The sequence below is a fragment of the Delphinus delphis genome, chromosome 20, assembly GCF_949987515.2.
Source record: "Delphinus delphis chromosome 20, mDelDel1.2, whole genome shotgun sequence".
In the NCBI taxonomy this organism is placed as follows: Eukaryota; Metazoa; Chordata; class Mammalia; order Artiodactyla; family Delphinidae; genus Delphinus; species Delphinus delphis.
Genome location: NC_082702.1, coordinates 42,761,467 through 42,787,164, shown reverse-complemented (window position 1 = coordinate 42,787,164; position 25,698 = coordinate 42,761,467). Strand labels below are relative to the sequence as shown.

Here is a 25,698-nt window from a genome sequence, read left to right as displayed (position 1 = left end):
TAAGTGGAGCGCATTCCCGACGAGGCTCTCCACCCCTTGCTCTTTAGGGAAAGGTCAGACACAAATGAAACTCAGGAAATGTAAATCCAGCAAGAATCAGGGCTACAAAAAGCCCTGGAAGGTAGAATCCCCAAGGAAATGAGACTCAAGATATAGTGTCTGAAAGGCAATTCTCTTAAAAAGCATGATGCCCTGGTTCTGTTATCCACTTCATTTGATAAATCTAACTTAGCTTTTGCTTCTACTGTCATCTAAATTCTAAAATTCTTAATTCTCAGAATTTTCTGAGGCATCAACAATCATCCAACTGCAACCAAACAGATACAACTTCTCTAGTATCAACAGTAACAATGACAAATTTATCTAAAGCAAAAATAAAACAAGAGCCTTGAAAATGTTTGTGCCTTTGGCCCAGTACTTTCTTTCTTTCAGGAATTTATGCTAAACAAATAAATCTTTGCACAGTTGATACATTATATGAAAAATATCATAGCATTTTGTAATGCATAATTTATAAAAGCAGATTAGAAACTTTATGTCTAAGAATAGACAATGCATAAAATAAACCATGGTACTTTTGTAAGATGGAATAGTTCACAAAGCAAGTAAAATTAGGCTTATGAAAACTTTTTAATAGAGTGAAGAAATGCCCACTTATGTTAGGGAAAATAAGCAGGACGTAGACATCATTTACATGACTAATATATACAGAGAAGAAAGACTGAAAGGAAATGCAAAAGCTTCACAGTGGTTATTTTCTTTGTAATTTTCTATACTTCCTAAATTTCTACGAGTATCTTTTTATCTCATACATAAAGAAAACAACAAAAGTTACCATAAATGGATCTACATACATATACTTTAAGAGAAGCTTCAACGAAATCAACCCCTAATTTGGTCTTCTATAAACTGAACAGATAGAATAGGCAGAAAAATGTTTGCTGGGATGTAATACAATTCATTCCATAGATGTTCCATGCAGTGGGCACTGTGCTATATGGATGAGGAATATTGCCTTGGAAAGCTCTCAGTTGGTGTAAGGAGGGGTAACCATGTAAAAATAAAACTGTGCACCTAAATTCACCATAAATGAGACACAAGCCCTGCCTTTGAGCAGCTCAAGGGAGACGAAGTTCATCAAATTATTGCTACATGGTGTGAGAAGAATTGTAAAAAATAATTTTTAAAAAGCAGTGGTTTTCAAATTCAAGCTATGCCAGGGAACTTCAAGGGTTACAAAAACTACGCTATTTTAATTTCTTCATTTAAACAGCACTTATTTCTAAAATGGTATTTTAAATACAGGCACACACAAGAATATTATATACCAATATTATAATATTCATATCTGAAATTTTCACTACATTACGTTATGCAACCAGGTTAACTTGCTTCCTCTGTGAACTGTGAATAAACTATTTCTAACCATCCTTATTCAAGAGATTACAAAAACAAGCTTCTTAAGCAAACAAACAAAATCCTAAAACTTGCAACTACTTATAGATGTGAATCAGAATTCTCTCAACATGGGAATCTAAAACAAACAAGTCACTTGCTCAAGGTGACCTCAAGCTGTAATTGCCCCCATACTCTCCAATTATAGATTCAGATTTATAAAATCAACTTAATCTAATTTATTACAACTGCTTTTTCAGCAGGGGAGGTGCTGCTGATCATTTAGAAATCATTTGGAAACAAAAAGACTTTCGATGCTTGAAAAAAGTTTCAAAGTGAATGATAAGCTATGGTCACGGCACAGTGAAGACATAAAGGAAGCAATAAAATAAATGCAAGCTATCTTATCACATTTGAAAAGTGGAAATTTTTACTTTTCATAATATTTAGCCAAAACTAATTTTCATTGTGTATTTTTCCCTAATTTTCATGACAAAGGAATCGAATAGGAAATACATGGATCACTACTGTGCAATATCAATAGTTCTCTTGGTTTTAGGTCATTCAAAGATCAACTGGAAGAACCTACTTTTAAGTTAGAAAAGAAAGGTTAGAAAGAGACATTGTGCTATGGAAATGCAAATATCCAGTTATTCTGGTAACTGTCCAAAGGCAACAAATAGGAAAGCAGCCCATGTCACCCAGAACATCGCCTGTATCCCTGCATGAGACACTTAAGTAGATTACAGGGATTGTCCTGAGGTGACAAGAGTCCCAAGGGACACCTTGCCTCCTGCATCCATTAGGAAGATTTTGGCTTCAGGTAATAGAAAAACATAACTCAAACCATGTGGGCATTGATTATCACAACATTAAGTAGCAGAGCAACCTCCAGGTTTCCTCTCTCCTTCTTGGCTTCGTCTTCCTATGTATTGACTTCATCCTAAGATGGATGGCAAGATGACTGCAACAGTTCCAAGTACAATATCCAGAACCAACCATAGCCAGTGAAAGGACCATCTTTTCCTCATTATATGGGTGAATAAACCTTTTCAAGAAAGCCCCAAGCAAAATTTTCCTCCTGCCAAAATTGTATTACATGCCCATGCCTAAACCAGTCATTGGCAAGGGAACACTCTATGACTGACTTAGATTAACTGGAACCCTAGAGCAGGAGATGGGCCTAGCTTCTTCTGAAGCACATAGCCATGTATAAAAATGGTGGAAAACCAGATCAATGAAGTTTCTATCGGGAAGGAGGAAGTTGCGATGACTATTAGGGTGTGGCTGCTGTAAAGAAGCTAAAGAATAGGCTTGACACTGTTGTTCTGGCTGGTGACATGGTAACAAACCATTTGGACTAGGAGGGAGCCATGTTGAGAGGCAACTCACTCATACAAGAAAATGCTTATTGAGGTAATTATACACATAAAATTATTAACTGGGTCAACTATTCCTCCTATAACCATGTGTTCATTGTTGCTTAAACCTTTTTCTTAACATTTTAAGAGTTGTAAATTATTAGGTAGATATGGCCCCTCCTCAAGCTGGATTAGGTAGATCCTTCTGAGATCTCACAGCAGCCTCCTGTTACCTGAAGTATATTACTTACTTATGGCTGCCTTTTTATTAGAGTTCCATATAGTTCTATTTATCTTCATTAAGAATTCACCTATATTCTTCTGAAGAACAGAAACCATGTCTTATTCATTTCTTATCCCTCCCTATTAGTTACAATACTCAACATAATGTCTTAAATGTCTGTTGTATGAACTAAGAGATTTGATGTTTACAATGGTATAAAGTTCTAATCCATTGTATTTCTATCTTCCTCTCACAATTTTACTCTGTTCCTTTATTCCTTAATGTTCAGAATTTTTGTTATACATCCAGTGTACTTCTCATTACTAATATTTTATCAGTCTTTCAAATTATTAAGATTCTATCCTGTTATACAATTCTTTCACCTCTAAGAAGGTAGCCCTGGCAGAGATGCTCACAAAGATACATAAAGATATTCACAGAAAAATCATTTATAATTGCAAAAAAATCAGAAACTTAAGATGCAACTACAGGGACTGCCTAGATAAGTAATACATCCATTCTGTGGAAAATAACTACTAAAGAATCACGGTTTAGAAGATTAATAATGGCATAAGTTTCATGATAAACTCTTAGAGGTACAAAAGCACTTAACAAAACATATATATATATATATATATATATATATATACACACACATATGTATATATACACACACATATGTAATATGCCCAAGTTTAAAAAAATAAAAATTGGAGGCCTTTCCAGCAAAGATAGCAAATTGATCTGAGGTGTGAAGTCTCTCCTCCCACTTCAAAGACATCTAGAAATTCTACATAAAATTTGAAGAACTTTTTCAAAGTACACAGCTGGAGTTTAAGATAAGAAAAATACATTTCTAGGGGCCAGAAAAATAAGCCATGTGTCCCTCAGGAAGAAATGGATGTAGATTGTGGCAATGACACAAAAAGTCAAGATTTTGAGTCCTGAACTTCCTCCAAGAAGCAAGACCGGGGGTGAACTAGAAGTAGAAAAAACTCCCAACAGGATAAAGATAAGGTTTGCCTCAAGGTACAGCAGGAAGCAGAGTCAGTCATGACAATTTTGAATCCCCTGCCCTGCAAGGCATGTCAGCAGAGTGTAAAATTCTTTGAGCTATTAGCAAAGTCCAAACTAAAAAATTAGTATAAAAAGTGGTCCAAACCTGGGAAACCCATACATCCACAGTAAAACACAAAACTGTCCCATAAGGGTGCTTCCACAATCCAGCACATACCTATAAATATATAATTAGTACTGATGAACTCAGAAAGACTGCAAAGAATACAAAGCAATCCAATGCTATAAAAGTTTGCAAATGCAACAAAAGCTCATAATCAAATGACTCTGAATACTAAAGCAATTCAAAAAGAATTTTAAAATAAATGTTTATAGCCATTAAGCAGATGAAAAAGATAATAGATTCCACATGGCAGGATCAAGGTACAGGCATACCTGAGAGATACTGCAGGTTCAGTTCTAGATCACCACCATAAAGCAAGTATCGCAATAAAGAGAATCACATGAATTTTCTGATTTCCAAGTGCATGTAACAGTTATATTTGAACTCCACTGTAGTCTATTAAGTGTGCAATAGCATTGTATCTAAAAAAACAATGTACATACCTTAATTTTAAAATACTTTATTGCTAAAAAAAATGCTAACCATCATCCGAGCCTTCAGCGAGCTGCAGTAGTAATATCAAAGATCACTGCCACAGATCACCATAACAAATATAATATTAATGAAAAAGTTTGAAATATTGTAAGAATTACCAAAATGTGACAGAGACATGAAGTGAGCAAACACTGTTGGAAAAGTGGTGCCAGTACACTTGCTCAGCAGGGCATCGCCACAAACTTTCAATTTGCAAAGAACACAGGATCTGTGAAGTGCAACAAAGTGAAGCACAATAAAACAAAGTATGCGTGTATTATTAAAAATGGAAAAATCTGAAAAAAATTCTATCACTGGCAAACAAAACAATAATATGTTAAAGAGCACACAACACAAAGAGGAAGAGAAATTTATTAAATTGGAAGATAAGTCTAAAGAAGTCACCTAGAATGTACCACAGGAAGTTTAAATAATGGAAAATATGAAAGAGAAATTTAGACAGAAGATCCAGCATATGATAGTTATCTGTGAAAGACACTACAGTGAACAAAGAAAGATATAATATTTTTAAAGTTTTCAGAAGTTAAGGTATAAACCCTCAGATTGAAAGAGCTCCTTAACTCCCCAGACTAAACAAAGATACAACACTGTAGTGAAACTACAGAACACCAAGAAAAAAGAGAAAAAAGTGTGAACGCTGCAAGAGAGAAAAGATAAACTACCTTCAAAGGAACAATAATCAAACCAATAGGAATCCTATCAAAGGCAACAATAGATGCACAAATAATAAGATGCACAAATATACTTTCCCCAAAATAATAAGGGAAAATAACATAACCTACAATTCCATACCTAGCTAAACAATCATCTAAGAGTTCAAATAAAAGCAGACTGTCCAAGATATAAAAACTAAGAACTTGGGCACTCCCAGGGGAGGCAGAGGAGTCGAGCGGGAACCATGGCCAGTACAGTCATAGCAGTTGGACTGACCATTGCTGCAGCAGGATTTGCAGGCCATTATGCTTTGCAAGCCATGAAGCATATGGAGCCTCAAGTAAAACAAGTTTTTCAAAGTCTACCAAAATCTGCCTTCAGTGGTGGCTATTACACCTTCAGAGGTGGGTTTGAACCCCAAATGACAAAACAGGAAGCAGCATTAATACTAGATGTAAGCCCTAATGCCAATAAAGGAAAGATAAGAGATGCTCATCGACCAATTATGCTTTTAAATCACCCAGACAAGGGAGGATATCCTTATATAGCAGCCAAAATCAATGAAGCTAAAGATTTACTAGAAGGTCAAACTAAAAAATGAATTAAATGTATGATGAATTTTAAGTTCTCACTCATTTATATATATGAATATCAGCTTTTTATAATAAAATGCCTTAAAGCTACACATTTTTAAAATTAGCATAAGCTAAATCAAAGCCTTGCTATAAATTTGAGGATTTAAAATCAGATTATAGAATATTTGTAGGTTAATACTCAATAATTATGGATAAATGCATGCCATCTGAAGTGTTGTTCATTACTCATTTGTCAAATAATTTCGTACCTATTTCAAGACAAAGTGAAAAAGACAGTCTCTCCCTAAAGGAATCCCCAATCTGATGGGAGACAGATAAACTGATAATTAAAATACAATGTGATAACTATGATGGAATTAACACATGTTGTTATAGTAGGGGATCATCTCATTGGGACAGAAGGCTGTTCAAGGAACAGAGGACTCCCCCAGCGACTTAGAACCTTGAACTTAAAAATGAATTTAGCCAAAACTTAACCTAAGAAATTGATCTAGGTATGTATTTATCATACATATCTTCCTCTGAAATTTTTTGGAAGTGTTTGAGAAGGATGGGTATTAGCTCTTCTCCAAATGTTTGATAGAGTTCACCTGTGAAGCCATCTGGTCCTGGACTTTTGTCTGTTGGAAGATTTTTAATCACACTTTCAATTTCATTACTTGTGATTGGTCTGCTCATATTTTCTACTTCTTCCTGGTTCAGTCTTGGAAGCTTATACCTTTCTAAGAATTCATCCATTACTTCCAGGTTGTCCATTTTATTGGCATAAAGTTGCTTGTAGTAGTCTTTTATGATGCTTTGTATTTCTGCAGTGTCCATTTTAACTTCTTTTTCATTTCTAATTTTATTAATTTGCGTCCTCTCCCACTTTTTCTTGATGAGACTGGCTAAAGGTTTATCAATTTTGTTTATTTTCTCAAAGAACCAGCTTTTAGTTTTATTGATCTTTGCTTTTATTTCATTTATTATTTATTTTTATGATTCATTTCCTTCTACTAATTTTGGGTTTTGTTTGTTCTTCTTTCTCTAGTTCCTTTAGGTGTAAGGTTAGATGGTTTATTTGAGATTTTTCTTGTTTCTTGAGGTAGGCTCGTATTGCTATAAACTTCCCTCTTAGAACTGCTTTTTCTGCATCCCATAGGTTTTGGATCATCGTGTTTTCATTGTCATTTGTCTCTAGGTATTTTTTGATTTCCTCAGTGATCTCTTGGTTACTTACTATTGTATTGTTTAGCCTCCATGTGTTTGTGTTTTTTACGTTGTTTTCCCTGTAATTTATTTCTAATCTCATAGCATCATGGTCAGAAAAGATGCTTGATATGATTTCTATTTTCTTAAATTTACCGAGGCTTGATTTGTGACCCAAGAGGTGATCTACCCCGGAGAATGTTCCATGTGCACTTGAGAAGAAAGTATAATCTGCTATTTTCAGATGGAATGTCCTATAAATATCAATCAAATCTATCTGGTCTATTGTGTCATTTAAAGCTTGTGTTTCCTTATTAAATTTCTGTCTGGATGATCTGTCCATTGGTGTAAGTGAGGTGTTAAAGTCCCCCACTATTACTGTGTTACTGTCGATTTCTGCTTTTACAGCTGTTAGCATTTGCCTTAGGTATTGAGGCACTCCTATGTTGGGTGCATATATAATTGTTATATCTTCTTCTTGGATTGATCCCTTGATCATTACGTAGTGTCCTTGTCTCTTGTAATAGTCTTTATTTTAAAGTCTATTTTATCTGATATGAGTATTGCTACTGCAGCTTTCTTTTGATTTCCATTTGCACAGAATATCTTTTTCCATTCCCTCACTTTCAGTCTGTATGTGTCCCTAGGTCTGAAGTGGGTCTCTTGTAGACAGCATATAGATGGGTCTTATTTTTGTATCCATTCAGTGAGCCTGTGTCCTTTGGTTGGAGCATTTAATCCATTCACATTTAAGGTAATTATCGATATGTATGTTCCTATTACCATTTTCTTATGTCTTTTGTTTGTTTTTGTAGGCCCTTTTCTTCTCTTGTGTTTCCCACTTAGAGAAGTACCCTGAGCATTTGTTGTAGAGCTGGTTTGGTGGTGGTGACTTCTCTTGGCTTTTGCTTGTCTGTAATTCTTTTGATTTCTCCATCGAATCTGAATGAGATCCTTGCCGGGTAGAGCAATCTTGGTTGTAGGTTCTTCCCTTGCATCACTTTAAATATATTGTGCCACTCCCTTTTGGCTTGTAGAGTTTCTGCTGAGAAATCAGCTGTTAACCTTATGGGAGTTCCCTTGTATGTTATTTGTCATTCTTCCCTTGCTGCTTTTAATAATTTTTCTTTGTCTTTAATTTTTGTTCGTTTGATTACTAAGTGTCTCAGCGTGTTTCTCCTTGGATTTATCCTGTCTAGGACTCTGTGCTTCCTGGACTTGGATGGCTATTTCCTTTCCCATGTTAGGGAAGTTTTTGACTATAATCTCTTCAAATATTTTCTCACATCCTTTCTCTCTCTCTCTTCTCCTTCTGGGACCCCTATAATGCGAATGTTGGTCTCAGAGATCTCTTAGGCTGTCTTCATTTTTTTTCATTCTTTTTTCTTTATTCTGTTCCGTGGCAGTGAATTCCACCATTCTGTCTTCTAGGTCAGTTACCCGTTCTTCTGCCTCAGTTATTTTGCTACTGATTCCTTCTAGTATATTTTTTGTTTCACTTATTGTATTGTTCATTTGTTTGTTTGTTCTTTAATTCTTTTAGGTCTTTGTTAAACATTTCTTGCATCTTCTCCATCTTTGCCTCCATTGTTTTTCTGAGATCCTGCATCATCTTCACTATCATTATTCTGAATTCTTTTTCTGGAAGGTTGCCTATCTCCACTTCATTTAATTGTTTTTTGGGGGTTTTATCTTGTTCCTTCATCTGGCACATAGCCCTCTGCCTTTTCATTTTGTCTATCTTTCTGTGAATTTGGTTTTCATTCCACAGACTGCAGGATTGTAGTTCTTCTTGCTTCTGCTGTCTGCCCTCTGGTGGATGAGGCTATCTAAGAGGCTTGTGCAAGCTTCCTGATGGGGAGGGACTGGTGCTGGGTAGAGCTGGGTGTTGCTCTGGTGGGCAGAGCTCAGTAAAACTTCAATCTGCTTGTCTGCTGATGGGTGGGACTACGTTCCCTCCCTGTTGGTTGTTTGGCCTGAGGCGACCCAGCACTGGAGGCTACAGGCTCCTTGGTGCGACTAATGGTGGACTCCGGGAGGGCTCATGCCAAGGAGTACTTTCCAGAATTTCTGCTATCAGTGTCCTTGTCCTCACGGTGAGCCACAGCCACCCCCTGCCTCTGAAGGAGACCCTCCAACACTAGCAGGTAGGTCTGGTTCAGTCTCCTGTGGGGTCACTGCTCCTTCCCCCTGGGTCCTGATGCACACACTACTTTGTGCATGCCCTCCAAGAGTGGAGTCTCTGTTTCCCCCAGTCCTGTCAAAGTCCTGCAATCAAATCCCACTAGGCTTCAAAGTCTGATTCTCTGGGAATTCCTCCTCCTGTTGCTGGACCGCCAGGTTGGGAAGCCTGATGTGGGACTCAGAACCTTCACTCCAGTGGGTAGACTTCTGGGCTATAACTGTTCTCCAGTTTGTGAGTCACCCACCCAGCAGTTATGGGATTTAATTTTATTGTGATTGCACCCCTCCTACCATCTTATTGCAGCCTCTCCTTTGTCTTTGGATGTGGGGTATCTTTTTTGGTGAGTTCCAGTGTCTTCCTGTCAATGATTGTTCAGCAGTTACTTGTGATCCCAGTGCTCTCACAACAGGGAGTGAGTGCACATCCTTCTACTCTGCCATCTTCCCTTTCTATTGACTACACAGTTTTTTGTTTTAAAAAGTTGGAATTTGTTTCCCTTCTTGGAAGGGAACATTGATATTTAACTGCTTTTAGAGACTGTCATCTCATATATATAAAATGGACACATGGCTATAAGACACCATATAGGAAATGAGTAGTTATGTATTTTATTTTATATACCAATCTACTTTACTGTGAAAAGACAGAGGTTTGAATAAGAACTTGTGAAAATCTGTAGTAAAATACCTTAAGCTGTTAACTGTAAGGCATGGAATAGGAGTTGCTCAGTGGATTGGTTCTATGTTGTGGACTACTTAAGTCTGCATTTGTTACTGTGCTAATAAACAATATTAAAACAAAACAAAACAAAAAGCAAAAAAAGGCATAGTAGGCAAATACTAACCAAAAGAAAGTGAAATTGCTAAGAATGGAATCATTTATAACTAAATGATTATAACAGTGATTATCTCTGTGGGGAGTGATAAGTGATTTTTATTATGTTCTTTATATCTTTCTAAATTTTTTAAATGAAAATATACAATCTGTATAAATTTAAAAATTATTTTTAAAGACTTTATTAATATAGCATAACTAAGAATAACCAACACTGCATGTTATGCCAATCCCTATCAAGATACATGTATTAAATCATTTAATCTTTATAACAACTTAAAGAAGGAAATACTGTTATAATATTTTTGCTTCATTTTGCAGATGAAGAAACTGAGGCATAAAGGGATTTAAATAACTTGCCTGAGGTCAAACAGCTAGTAGAAACAGGACTAGGTTAGGAACTAAATATATGTGGGTACTAGAGATAGACATCTATGTCCAGGTCTAACATGGAAGATACAACTCAGAATTTTCAAAGATTGCTTTTTCATTTTATTTTTTCCAGTAAAAAATATTCCAATGAGAAGATATATTTAACATTTACAATACTACTAACAGTAGAATTCACAGGCAAAATAAAATCCCTTCCTGTAAGTTTGTTCACGTGTTTATACTCTAGAATTATAAAACAGAAGTACCACTGTGTCTACCAATGTTTATTTCATGGCTTTTTCCAGTTAAAATGTATCACTCCTGTAACAGATACAATTCTATTTTTGCACTTTAATTGCTTCTGGTTGGTGTCAGCAAAGTGACATTTGTAAAAGTTTAACCAGGTTTTAATAATAAAAACTTAGACAATATTTCCATCCATGTTTTGAAATTCTGGGTGTAAAACACATGGCTAAAACTATCCTCTATTTGGATATGATTGTCTTTCTCAGATTTTATTTCCCTTTTCTTTTTAAACAAATATATAGTTTAGAATGAAATTTAAGATAACATATAGTATATTTAAAAATAATTTCTATTGTACAACCACAAAAAAAAGAAAAAAGCCACGGTAGAAACTACTTTCACCTGTATTTACAGTAGCCTCCCCCTAAGAAAAGAAAGAAAAGCAAAAGAGAGTCATCATTTATAAGTAATGGATGCATTCCTAACCAAATGGATACTGAAAGAAAAAGGAGCATTTTTCTAGCTATATCAGAAAGGGCCTTGCAAACAGCACATAGACAATTACAGTTCCGTGAACATTCAATTGGCCACCTATCTTGGCTAAATTACAATAATGTGCATTTGGCAAATCATATCATTTCACAAAGTCATTTTAAATGTACAATGTGCATTTCTTCTCTTACCTCTCAAAATAATTCTCTAGAATGTGTCAAACTTAAAGAAATATGCAGATACACCGTTGGATATCCTGTCATAACCAGGCTTCACAGGAAGCCAGAGCACCTTTCTCTAGCTAGACTTCATATTCCTAGAAGGAACCACCACCAAGATGCACTTCTGTCTACACTGACACTGTCATGGTAGCATGTTAAGCATGTTGGAGTCGATGACATATTTGTCAGAGGCCCTATTTACTGAAATAAAGACAATGGCAAATGGTTGATCAACACTTCTCTTTCTATTGTCATAAACTCTCAGCAGATTATCCTTTCCAAATAATGAGTTAGGTTTATAATTTTCAAAAGCTAAGATCTTTTTGATACAATTTCACACTATATAATATTCTTCATATTCATTTATGATATCACATTATAAGGTATCAAAAAGTGATTTTGAGAAATGTGGGTGGAGGCATCCAAATGCATAGTTATAATAGATGTACATGGGGCTCTGGAATATAAAACTAATGATTTCATTTGTCTACTCCTGATGTTACTGGAGAGTATTATCTTATGCATAATTAACAGTGTTTTGAAAGGCTGAATATAAAATATTATAGCATTTCTTGTCAGCTTACATTGGGAACTCTACTGTAACTGACACAAATAACCTATAAAGGTGCTTTCTACCTAATCTGGAAAAATTGTAAATATTATACTGTGTTGGTACATCTTTGTTTTCACAGATATTCACGCAGGGAAAGAGTAACTATAAAGAGCAAAATAAAATCCATCTGAAGGCTATTATAAATACTGGCTCACTTACATTTAACAAGTGACAATGCCTATTGACCTTAAAATTGTAGAAATTAAACTACTGGCTTGACCATATATATCTCATGTGTAACTACAGAAAACCATAAGTGTCTAATTCATTGGCAAGTTTCTCACCATAACTTATGCCTGTGGATCAGTGGTACAGAAACTGGTAGAAACATTATAAGCCACACAAATACTATTAACAGTAAACACGGTGGCTTATGAAACCTGGTCGGTAGCTTCTCTTTCATCCACCTGAGGGGTCACCCAAATAATACTATCTTCCATTCCTGACTTTTTAAATTCAAAATCATCAATGATTACAAGTCTTATGTATAATATTGCAATTAATATTCTGAAAACTGCTCATTATGGGCTAGGTAGTTAACAAGCAGATTGCATGGTCTGGGTCAAGTTGGAGTTGAGGCACTGAGACTGAAATAAAGGCAAGAAAGCACTGCTGAGAAGACAGGTGGCTACACAGAGAAGGAACTGAATTACTGGATTTTGAGACTGGAATTATACTACACTCAGCATCAACAAATATGTGTGCCAGGCACCGTGCTAGGTGTTGTTTTCAAACATTTGAACAGGGTCACTTAGGAAAATTACACATTCCCTGAAGTTGCACATAAGAAAATATTTTCAAACAAAACATTTCCTGGAGGGAGGGATAACTCAAAAACTAAATATGCGACACGGTAGGATCTTGTTGTCCATTCAATCTATATGTAATAGTTTGCATCTTGTATAGAAATGTAAGATTTTTGTGTATTGATTTTGTATCCTGCAACCTTACTGAATTTGTTTACTAGGTCTAAGTTTTTTATATACATTCTTTTTTATATTTTTAATATACATTCTTTTTTATTTATATACATTTATATATTCTTTTTCTTAATGTACATTCTTTTTTATATTCTTTTCCATTATGGTTTATCCCAGGACATTAAATATAGTTCCCTGTGCTATACAGTAGGACCTTGTCCATCAATTCTATATGTAATAGTTTGCATCTACTAACCACAAACTCCCAGTTCATCCCTCCCCAAACCCACCCCCCTTGGCAACCACAAATCTGTTCTCTATGTCTGTGAGTCTGTTTCTGCTTCGTAGGTAGGTTCATCTGTGTCATATTTTAGATTCCACACGTAAGTGATATCATATGGTATTTGTTTTTCTCTTTCTGACTTACTTCACTTAGTATGATAATCTCTAGTTGCATCCATGTTGCTATAAATGGCATTATTTCATTCTTTTCTATGGCTGAGTAGTATTCTTTATCCATTCATCTGTCAATGTACATTTAGGTCGTTTCCATGTCTTAGCTATTGTGAATAGTGCTGCTATGAACATAGGGGTGCAATGTATCTTTTTGAATTATCGTTTTGTCTGGATATGTGCCCATGAGTGGGATTGCTGGGTCATATGGTAATTCTATTTTTAGTTTTCTGAGGAACCTCCATACTGTTTTCCACAGTGGCTTACATTCACACCAACAGGGAACTGTGCTCAATGTCTTGGGATAAGCCATAATGGAAAAGAATATAAAAAAAGAATGCCTATATATTTATAACTGAGTCACTTTGCTGTGCAGTAGAAATTAACACAACATTGTAAATCAACTATACTTCAATAAAGTAAATAAATAAAAACAAAAAACTCAGTGTACATACTCAAAATAATTAAGCCTATTCTTTTAATTAGAAGGGACAGATATTTTTAAAGGGGAAACATTTTGGTATAAGGTCCAAAGACTTTAAATATCTTGTCCCATTTTAGAAAATAAGAAACAGAGCACTTTTCTTTAATAACCATTTTAGTATGACACAAACTGGCTTTAAATCCACTTTTTTCTAGAACAGCACATACCAGGCAGTCAGCAAAGAGTTGAGAGAATGAGTGAATATTTTAGCCACTTTTTATTTATCAAAATAAAAAATATAACCTAAAATCCATTCCAAGGGACTTCTGAACAGATAACTATTGGATATATAAAATAAATTAGGACATAGTTTTGCTACCAACCATTAGAGCAAGATCAAGACTGAGATAGCATAACCTCTTCTGACTACAAAATAGCACCATTGCAACAAGATTGTTCACTCACTCATGATAATACAAGGAGTTCAGGACAAACTTATCTTGTCCAAATAAAAAGCCATAAAAACTGACAGATGCTTCCTTTTTTGGTGAGAAAACATCCATTTTGTAACAATCTATAACCCTTTTGTAATCATCAGTGTGCAGAGGATAAAGATCATTCCCTCTCCTTGGGGGTATGGTCCTTGAAAAAAATTTTTTAAAACAACAGGTACACTGTGAGAAGTACATAACAGGAAATGACACGGTAAGAATCCATTGATGCCACATATAAATGAGAGAGACAAGTGACTCACGCCTTCTCTAAACCATTCACAACAAACTTTTTTTTTCTCATTTCATCAATATGAAACCACATAAAAGAAATTCCAGCTACTAACCACATTAAAACGTGAGTTATTTGCTGGAGACTTGATAACATTGAGGGGGCAAAAAGTCAACATTCTTGCCAAGTGAAAGCATAAAAAAAAAGTCTCTTACAGTTACCTTCAAGGTAAAATTAATTATTAATTGGCAAAGCCTGGACATGGAATGATTGCTATCAATATTTTAATATTTTCAGTGCTAATTTCATTCTCACCATCGTAGTTTGTCTATGAAGAAGCAAGAGAGGTCTATTTACTTTTAGTGAGGCTTGCTATAATGATCACCTTAAGAAGGCCACCAATGCTTTGAAATGCTTTGAATCTTCCTCTTCTTGAATTTCTAATATTAAACAAACTGAAAAAATATTCCCACTTCATTCACACAAATGAACAATTCTACCATTCTTAGGTGGCTCATGAAGATTAGATGCTAATTTCTGAACAAGATTAATTTTTTAATTCCCACTCACCAGTACTGCAACTCACACTGTGTTAAGACTTGTATTTTATCATAAAAGTTTTGTGATCATTTGTAAAACTTGAATTTTGAAATTAGAAAGTTATTTACCAGTTACCTGAATTCAACCTAACTCATCTCTAGAGCCAAGCCTGCAGAAATGCCTAGATAAAATTCAGCATGTTTCAGGTTTCAGCAGAACGGTGTAAAAGAAACCTTAAGGATTGAGGAATGAATATGTCACAAACAGGACATGGATGAAGAAGAATTAGGAGCACTCTGCTTTAGCTCCTCAGGGTCCATTGTCCCAGAGGGAAAAGAGCATCTTCTGAACCTGGAAATATGAGCCCAGGAAAATCTCAGGTTCAAGGTGACCTCCAATTTGCCTCAGGGATAGAGACGCAACCCTTAACTGCTAGTACCAAGGCTCCAGGGCAGATAAGGGGAGAGTCAACAGAGGTTTGGAATTGCCCATGGCATTTAAAGCCTAGAGGGGCTGTTCTGGGGGGACAGTGTTCACTAGAAAAGAGTCACATTAGACTATATATATAAAGGCTGTCTACTGCCATGTGGAACCCTGAGAGTATAGGGGCAATGTCTCAGGCTAACCTGGACATTGGCCCCAGATTTGCCCTCATTTTCCATTGTTAACATCATACACCTCTATGCTTCTACACATCTTCCTGACCGCCAGCCTGTGACTAAATACTTCAGTTTTACCTGTGATGCTGTCTCACCTCAGACAGCAGCTGCATCTGACCGCGTTACTCCTGTAAGCCCCATGGCCCATTACAAACCTGGGCATCTGGCCAGGTAGGTGGGCAATGTCTTCGTCAGCCACTGCCTGAAAACTGGCCATCCTTCTCAGCTCTTACCTCTTTTTCACTCACCACATTGAAATAATCACTAGATGCTACTGATTCTATCTTTCCAATAGATTTCAAATCTGTCCATTTCTCTATCCCCATTGGCACACCTGCCTGGTTCATCTAGGCCATCACTGCTCTTGCCTCTTAACAGCCTCTTAACTCACTTCCTGCGCCAGTCGAACCCCTCCAATCCTCCAATCCATTCTCTGTACTGCAGGCACAGTGGTGTTACTCACAACTCATCCCAGCATGTCACTCTACAAGTTAAAATATTTCAGGGCTCCCCATTGCCCTCAAGATAACTGCCAAGTTCTGTATCATCCATTCAGGATTCAGTCCTCACTTATCCAACCTCATCTCTCACAAGCTCAACAACTTCTGCAGCACTTCCAAACGCAGAGACCCATGTTCTTTCTCACCTATAAGTCTTCTGTACTTAGTCTAACCTCCCCTTGTGTGACTAAACTAAATCTCCTCCAAGACATGATATGTCAAACAGATACAGCTCATTATACTTTGTTCATGAACTAACCTTGTTTGTAATAGTCTTTTATTACTATTTCTCTTGAGCTAATATTTCTAAAGACAAGAATATTCATAATCTATTCATAGGAATCCTAATATTTATCAAGCACCTACTATATTCTTGTCACTGTTATACACATTTATTTTTATTAACTTATGTAATCCCCAGAGCAACCCTATGAGTTGATCCAGTTATTATCCCCACTTTATAGATGAGGAAACTGAGACACAGAATGATTAAGAAAAGATGATACAGCTAATAAGTGGAGGATCAAGATTCAAACCATGGTCATAACATTCGAGTTAGCTACTAAACTTCACTGTTACTCCAGAGACAGTCAAGAAGAGCAAACTACGTTTCAATTCCAATAAATGATGGCAAATGTATGTCATCTGACATTAATAAATCTTTCAACTTCAGGGTTGAGGGTAGTTATGATGACTAGACTGCAAATTTCTGTAAGACTTACCTTTGTGATGCAAACATCACATCCCACTAGCTCAGTGCACACTTTACCAGGGGAAATTTTCCCATATTACGTTAACATTTTTTTTTTTTTTTTTTTGGCTGCACTGCATGGCATGCAGGATCTTAGTTTCCCAACCAGGGATTGAACCCGTGCACCCTGCAGTGGAAGCCTGGAGTCTTAACCACTGGACAGCCAGGGAAGTCCACAGGCCTACTCTGAGAAACAATAAAGTAGAAATATCACACTATAGAATTATGCTGCTGCCAAAACTAAAAGTACATTATTAATGGTACAGAAAAATGTGGGTTCCCAATGCTTTGATATCTAAACTGTACATCATTTTACCATTTATAGTTTATTAACAAAATTAGATGCAGCTTTTTTTGATGCAGCCTTTTTTATATTAACTACTGTACATTTTTCTGATGTTAAATCAATACAGTTTCCATTTTTCATGCAACAGAAATTTAGAAAATTAAATACATCAGACAAATGGTCATCATAAAGCAACCATAAAGTGAAATCTGAAAGATTAAAATTATGGCTATTATTTCTCATGCATATTTGTATCCTCAGATAGTAAAACTCCTAATTGTTTGCCTTGGGTTCTTTTAAGTATAAAAGTAAAATATGGATTAACAAGTTTGTCTTTTCCCGCTTCCAGAAGAAAAATAGTAATTCCTGGGTACAGAATATGTGGTCAAATACTTGACTGATTGACTCCTGTAATAAGCTTGTTTAGTTGCTAAAATATCTAATACTTAGTATTGTAAGATGAATCTTATGTAAGAAACTACTTAAATCTGATGTAGTTAACCTTACTAAAAGTCATTTGAGGGTTGGGCTTAAAAATACAAGCATTTTAGAAATAACTGAAAAAATAGTTTTAGTAGTGTAAAGCAAAACATTTTAAAAGTAGCCTTTGTGTACCAGACTATTCATTGATTCACATATACTTATGGAGCACATACCATGTGTTGGCTTGGCAGTAGTTGTTTGACAAACACCACGGAATGAATAGGCCTTGTCTCTGCAGAGCTATGCTCCAGTGAGAGGTTATACTATCACACAATGAGAATCTCAACATGGTGGCATGGTGGGTCACCAACATGAAGTTAACTAGGAAACTATAAATTCACTAAAATGTGTCTTCCTACCTTCCCTTGCCACCCTCCCAGATGCTGCCCTAAGTACAGCCTCCTATCATTCTCACTTAAGCCTGATCTCTAAAGGAGTTTCTACTCCAAATTATCCTTCTCCTTTATCCCAGATTTAAATTCCATTCCCTCCAAGCTCAGTTATTGGCTGGGAAGAGCCAAAGAGATGATTTGCATTAGGGCGGGTTTGACTGATAGCTGCCTGCATTTTTTTCTAATGGTATTTGCTAACCCAGAGGAATGACTCACCAATCGAAAAACTTAGGCAATAACAGATGCCAAAGGAAAGTAGGGTTATTCGGGGAAGAGGAGTTTTCTGAGTCCTGCAAAGACTCTGCTTAGGAATTTTTGCCTCTGGCTATGCATAAATTAGCCTTGGATGGCATCACCTTTGCGAAGAAGCTGTAGCCCACAATGTTCAGCAAAACAAATGGTCCAAAGGGTGGGGATAAAGAGTGAAATCCCTAATGAATAACAGGATGGAAAATCCAGACCATAATAACCAGAAACAAAACAAGTCCTGAATGATATTTCCATTTCCACTTATTTGAAAATTATCCAAATATGCATCTGATACTTCTTAGCCCTAACATCCTGTCTTTGGAACATCCCATAAATCCATTTCAATGTAACATCAGGGTCTTTTAATCCCAAGATTTTAAAGCCAGTAAGAGAATTTATTTAATGCCATAAACTGAAAGCTTGCTCTATTCAGAGCATGGGCCCTCTTCCGTCTGGTGAAAAACGAACAAGTGACTCTTTGAAATCTTGCCGTGTTGACAATGGTATTAAATTTTCAGGTTGCTTAGGCTTCATGAAATCATAGGATGGGTAATAAGTGTTAGCCATATAACAAGCGTGAGATGGGTCAGCTCCAAAAAGAAAGGTCCTTAGATTGTCTTCACTGATTTCCATGTCTGTTCACCACCTTGCCAACTAACAGCATCACTAATATGTCCAGAATTTTATTTTTCCTCCAATTAAACCAAGTTAGGGCAAAGTTGTACACTGAGCAAGGGATAACCACTGGATGAGCTAACAACACTAGCTTTTTTGGGATTCAGCCCTTTTCTCTTAAAAATAAGTTCCAGAAAAATGCTCTGTTTCACGAAGACAGTTTGCCTCCTACTTACAAATGTATGCTGATCTGAACAAACTCATGCTTTGTTAATAAATTAAACAAAAGTGCTTTTAAAATTCAACCACAATGAAACATATCATCCAGACCTCATTATTTGCCATTTCCATGCCTCTTCAGGATTTCTGAGTACTCCCTCATGTGTGTCAAAGTGACAGGAGAAAAATCTGTTCCCAAGCTACTTTTAGCCAAGTAAATACTTGGAAACTCACTGTGTAGCTAAGAAAGCATATCATTATGGCCTTTTCAAAGACATCCTGTAAACATCCAGCATTGAACGAAGTAGACAAGCTATTTTCGAAAAGAGCAGAGGCCTACTTTGTTTTTGTTTTTTTTTTAATTTTTACTGGAGTATAGTTGATTTACAATGTGGTTAGTTTCTGCTGTACAGTAAAATGTATCAGTTATATATATATCCACTCTTTTCTAGATTCTTTTCCCATATAGGTCATTACAGAGTATTGGGTAGAATTCCCTGTGCTACACAGTAGGTCCTTGTTAGTTACCTATTTTATATATAGTAGTAGTGTGTATATGTCAGTCTCAATCTCCCAATTTATCCCACCCCCCCTTTCCCCCCGGTAACCATAAATTTGTTTTCTACATCTGTGACTCTATTCCAATCCCAATCCTGGGCATGTATCTGGAAAAAAACATAATCCGAAAGGATACATGACCCCCATTATTCACTGCAGCACTGCTTACAATAGCCAAGACATGGAAGCAACCTAAATGTCCATCAACAGAGGAATGGATAAAGAAGATGTGGTACATATATACAATGGAATATTACTCATCCATAAAGAAGAATGAAATAATGCCATTTGCAGCAACATGGATGTTCACAGGGATTATCACACTAAGTGAAGTAAGTCAGACAGATAAAGACAAATATCATATGATATCACTTAGATGTGGAACCTAAAAAAAGGTACAAATGAACTTATTTACAAGGCCTACTTTCAATTTCAGTGAATGCACGGCCATTAAAAAGAGACTCCTATATGTTCGCTGTGAACTATCCCAGTGGTAATAACCAACAGTCTGTATTTTAATTGTCCCCTCAATTACCTGTATCCCCTTCTAGAGTGGAAGACATAGACTTGAGGGCATGGATTGTGTCTTGGTCACTTGTGGGAACAATGTAGCAGCATATAGTAGGCACACAACATTAACATTTGTTCTATGGATGAACACCACTCAGAGGGGTGATGGAGTAAATTAAAACCAGCTACACTATAAAGGAATTACAGAATCCAAGCTCTCTGGACCTTGGGGTTCTTTTCTCAAGAGGCCAAATCCTTTTCATGCAACTGTGAGCAGGTGCAATGGACATTTGGGGTGAGGGAGTGGGAATCTGGCAGTAAGTCTTGGCAAGCTTACCCCTATTGGCAGTCATGGTCCTCTTAACAGGTCAAAGAAGTTAGTCTATAGCTAAAACAAGGCCTAGATATAGAGATAAGTAAGCAAGGAAGAGATCAATTACTCAAAATGTGAATTCTTAAATAATTTAGAAACCAAATGTGTTGCCTGGTTAAATTTTATATTTCTATAAACCCACATAGCCTGTTGGGCTGCCACTGAATGAGGCATGCTTTCATCTAACATTTGGGTTTAACATCACAGTGTCTTCTTCCTTAAGAATTCGTAATCAAGAAATGACTCTATACCTTATGCTTAGCTAGGGAAAGACTTAGAACCATTTTAGATTGGAGCAGGAGAACGAAGAAAGAGAAAGGGTAAGAAGAAATAGTAGAAGGGAGGCAGGAGGAGAGGGAGGTGGAAGAGGAAGGGAGAACAGGAAGAATAAGAAAGAGGAGGGGGTAAAGCTCCACAGCTGGTTTGGGTAACCTTGGCCATAGTTAGGTTTTTGCAGTGTTCTCTAATCTATTGCCGAAGGTGAAGTTGGCCTTACTTTGCTGAAATGGTAAAAGTTCAATGAGAGGCCAAACCATGAGCTCTGATACAGAGTTACAAAAGGGTAGAAGGCTTCAAAGTAAAAAATATGAACTGTGGTGATTAGAAGATCAACAAATATCCAATCCTGAAGAACAGAGGATTGACTGGGAAAAAGGAGATGATGACAGTGATGGAGATGTCTATAGTGGTGATTATGATAGTTATGACAGAGCTTACCAAGGCCAGGTAAGCTCATTTGGTCCTCACAACTATGCTATCAAGTAGATCCCATTTTTGTTATTCCCATTTTACAGATGAGGAACAGAGAAGTAAATCATATATACAAGTTCACATAGCCAGCAAGTGGCATTGCCAACCTATTCATCCAGGAAGTCTGGTTGCAAAATTCTCATCCACTATATTAGTTTCCTGTAGTCACTGCAACAAATTACCACAAACTTCATGAATTAAAGCAACAGAAATTTATCTCTCATAGTTCTAGAAGCCAGAAGTCTGAAATCAGTATCACTGGGCTAAAATCAAGGTGTCAGCAGTGCTCTCTTCAGAGTCTCTAGGGGAGAATCCATTCCTTGCTTCTTCCAGCCGCTGTTGGCTGCCAGCATTCCTTGGCTTGTAGCCACATCACTCCAATCTTCAAGGCCAACATCTTCAAATTCCTCTCCACTCCATCTTCACATGCCTTCTCCTGTGTGTGTGTGTGTGTGTGTGTGTGTGTGTGTGTGTGTGTGTGTGTGAGAGAGAGAGACAGAGAGAGAGAGAGAGAGAGAGAGAGAGAGAGAGAAATCTCCCTCTGTCTCCCTCTTTCATAAGGATACGTATGGTTGCACTTAGGGTCCACCCAGAATCCAGGATAATCTCGTCATCTCAAAATCTTTACCATAATCATACTACAAAAACTCTCCAAATCAGGTAACATTTACAAATCAGATAATATTTACAAGTTCCAGGTGTTAGGACCTCATAAATTTGGGGTGGGGGGAGAGGATTTTTCAGTCTACCACACCCACTCTACTCTGCTGTTGTAGTTTTCAATGGTTCGGATGAGCTTTTTTAAAAACTTGCATATGGTTATTGCACATATATTAATTGAAAGTTTCCAATGTAGCAGATTGGAAGATCTAAATTGGAGATCATTTAGTTTTTAAAATTACACAAACACGCTAAAGACTACTTACTATAATTTAACACTCTTCTTTAGGTCACTGATTTGTCATTCAAAACCTCAAACTTGTATGAGGGTGACGGTTGTAAAGAACAGTCTCTTGGGTCTATCCCTGGCCACTGAGATTCAATCAACAACTGCTGGAATAACACACCTAGTAACACATTACTATTATCACGTAATCTCAGGGCTCAAAACTCTTTAAGAGCTTCCCATAGTGCAGCACATGTGATCAGCAGTGTCCTCCATCACCCAGCACCACTGGCTCCCCACCCTTCCTATCTCATTATCACCTGTCCTTCAAAACAGTCTCATGTTTTTCCCAACTAATATAAACTTAATCTTCTGTTTTTCTCATGGCTCTCTGTTCACTTGGGAAACTTACTTCCCCTTTCAACAACCCAAGTCCATCATTTTCTATGAGCTTAGATTAAAACCTATTTCATGCAACAAGCATATGAAAAGATGGTCAACATCACTCATTAGGGAAATGCAAATCAAACGCACAATGAAGTATCACTTCACCCCCATCAGGATGACTACTACCAAGACAAAAAACAAAAAACAGAAAATAACAAGTGTTGGTGAGGCTGTGGAGAAATTAGAACAATTGTACACTGTTGGTGAGAAAGTAAAGTGGTGCAGCTGCTGTGGAAAACAGTGTGGAGGTTCCTCAAAAAATTAAAAATAAAACTACCATATGATTCAGCAATTCCACTTCTAGGTATATATCCAAAAGAATCGAAAGCAGGGCCTTGAAGATGAATTTGCACACCCATGTTCACAGCAGCATCATTCACATTAGCCAAAAGGTGAAAGCAACCAAAGAGTCCATCAACAGATGAATGGATAAGCAAAATGTAGTATATACATAAAAGGGAATATTTTCAGCTTTAAAAAGGAAGAAAATTCAGACACATGGTATAACATGGAGGAATCTTGAGGACATTATGCTACGTGAAATAAGACAGCACAAAAAGACAAATACTGTATGATTCTACTTATATGAGGTACCCAGACAAGTAAAATTCATATAGACAGAAAGTAGAACAGCGGTTGCCAGGGGCTGGGGGAAGAGGAGGATGGAGAGTTGTTACTTATTGGGTATAGAGTTTGTTTTACAAGATGAAAAATTTCTGGAAACTGATTGTACAACAATGTGAGTGTACTTAACCCTACTGAACTATACACGTAAAAATGGTTAAGATGGTATGCTTTATGTTTATTTTACCACCATTTAAAAACTTTTTAATGCAAAGAACTAACTTATTTCATGTAAAAAGCTTGTCTACCCTAATTCAGATAGCTCTTCCCTGTCTATGCTGTTCTATTATAATTGTAGAGAAGTTTCAAGTCAAGGAATTGGTGCTCCTTGACTTGAAACTAACAAGCTTTCCTTCTTCCTAAGGAAAAAGATTGTTTTCTCTCCTTTGTTATTTCTAAAGTACTCAATAGGGCACTCTTCCGATAGAAAATTGAATTGATCAAGTGATCAGTCAAACTGATATAAAATTTTATAATACCTAAAAGAAATAGGAGACTGAACAACAACAAAATTAGCCAAAAAAGAAAGAGTACTGCAAGAATAATGTAAAAATAAAAAAGATATTAAAATGAGGACCATTTTTTCTTCCATTATTTACCAATGATAAAATAACAAGACATACTTGATAAACTTTCATGTATATGGAGGTGCTTAATTTCTGTTTCCAAGGGAAAATTTGGTTAAATACTTAATGATATAGTTTAGATCAGTGGGTCTCAAATTTGGTGTGCATCAGAATCACCAAGAAGGTTGTTAAAGCAATTTGCTAAGTCTAGCACTCAAGAGATTTTGATTCAGCAGGTCTGAGGTGAGGCCTGAGAATGTGAATTTCTAATAAGTTCCCAAGGGATACTAGTACCACTGGTTCAGGGACCACACCTTGAGAACATTGGTTTGGATTTGCATTTTCTTGATTACACAAAGGACATCAGAACATGAAACAGGAAATGTTGGTCCCAGACTGGACTCCCACTCCTTGACCTTTATTCAAAGCCAAAGGAAGACCCTTTGCCTACCACTAGGGTCTTCACTTCACCTACATTCTTTCTTTCAGAAAAGTTGGGAATTGAGAAAGAAACATAATATGTTGGACAGTTTATGGTTTTAGTAGAGTCTGGCACTGCCATTCACTTTTTTTTTTTTTTTTTGGCCATGCCACACAGCTTGTGGGATCTTAGTTGTCTGCCCAGGGATTGAACCCAGGCCCTTGGCAGTGAAAGCGCAGAGTCCTAACCACTGGGCCGCCAGGGAATTCCCTGTCCTTCAATTTTAAAAGGAACTCAAGAGTGTTTCAGCTATATTTCCTTATTGCAATGGATGAATTTAAGAGAGAAAGGATTTTAGAGCAGAACACCAGTACCTCTAGCAAGGATATAAATCCAGATTTCTTGATTCCCAGCGATTGGTTATTTTTCTACTTTTACGGCTTCTAAGTCAGACATCATACATTTAATAATGCCTTTCTTAAAATGACCATCATACCTAAAATCAGAATGGTGATGATATCAATTCAACAGAAAAACAAATACTATATTTAAAAATCAGGAACAAAACTATCCTTGAAAGAAAAACTACTCTTGAGCAAGCAAAAATAATTAAATTCAATTCATAAGGTCGAGTGGTACATGAAGTCACAAAACTTGTTGCATAGATTATTATTGAATATATAGAGTGCATGGAGACCATAATCTGTTGAAATCTGTATGTTTGCACCTGTACACACACAGCTATGACTTAAGGCAAAAGTACTATATACATCAATGAATTTTCAGTTATTATCATAGAGAGTCAAGATTGAGTAGTTTATGATTACATTAGACCTTTGAGATGTGTGGATCCCTTAGTCACAATTTTCCTATGATTTATCAAAATGAAAACAAGTACATACATACAAGTTACTGGAGAACGGAAATAAAAATGTATGCCTTTCATTAAAATTCAAGTGAGAAACACTTCTCAAAGAAGCCACATGAATCTTTTAATGGAAGATTCCCTTTTTAGGAAATCCTTTCCCCCCAAAATTAAATCTGGTTTATTTCCTAAAATGTTACATATATGGTAAAAACAAAAACAATCATAATGCACCTTGCTGTTGCAAGGATCCAAATGAATCAAGTGCCACCAAGTTTCCCACATACACAGAGCTTCTCACACTATGACCCAGTACGTCTACAACAGAACAGGTGTTACACTCATTTTCCAATATCTGTATCATAATAAGATTCTACTGACTTTTAATTAGTGGAAGCAACATTATTTCTATGTGTTTTTCTGCAGAGG

The 25,698-nt window shown here is 36.4% G+C and overlaps 1 protein-coding gene and 1 pseudogene across 9 annotated transcripts in view; one reads left to right on the top strand and one right to left on the bottom strand.

The window, feature by feature from the left end:
* The window catches only part of ZFHX3 (zinc finger homeobox 3), a 1,367,978-nt gene that overhangs the window by 1,128,328 nt on the left and 213,952 nt on the right, over positions 1 to 25,698 (bottom strand). The gene's annotated exons all lie outside the window — the stretch shown is intronic.
* LOC132417108 (mitochondrial import inner membrane translocase subunit TIM14 pseudogene) lies at positions 5,454 to 6,118 on the top strand (annotated as a pseudogene).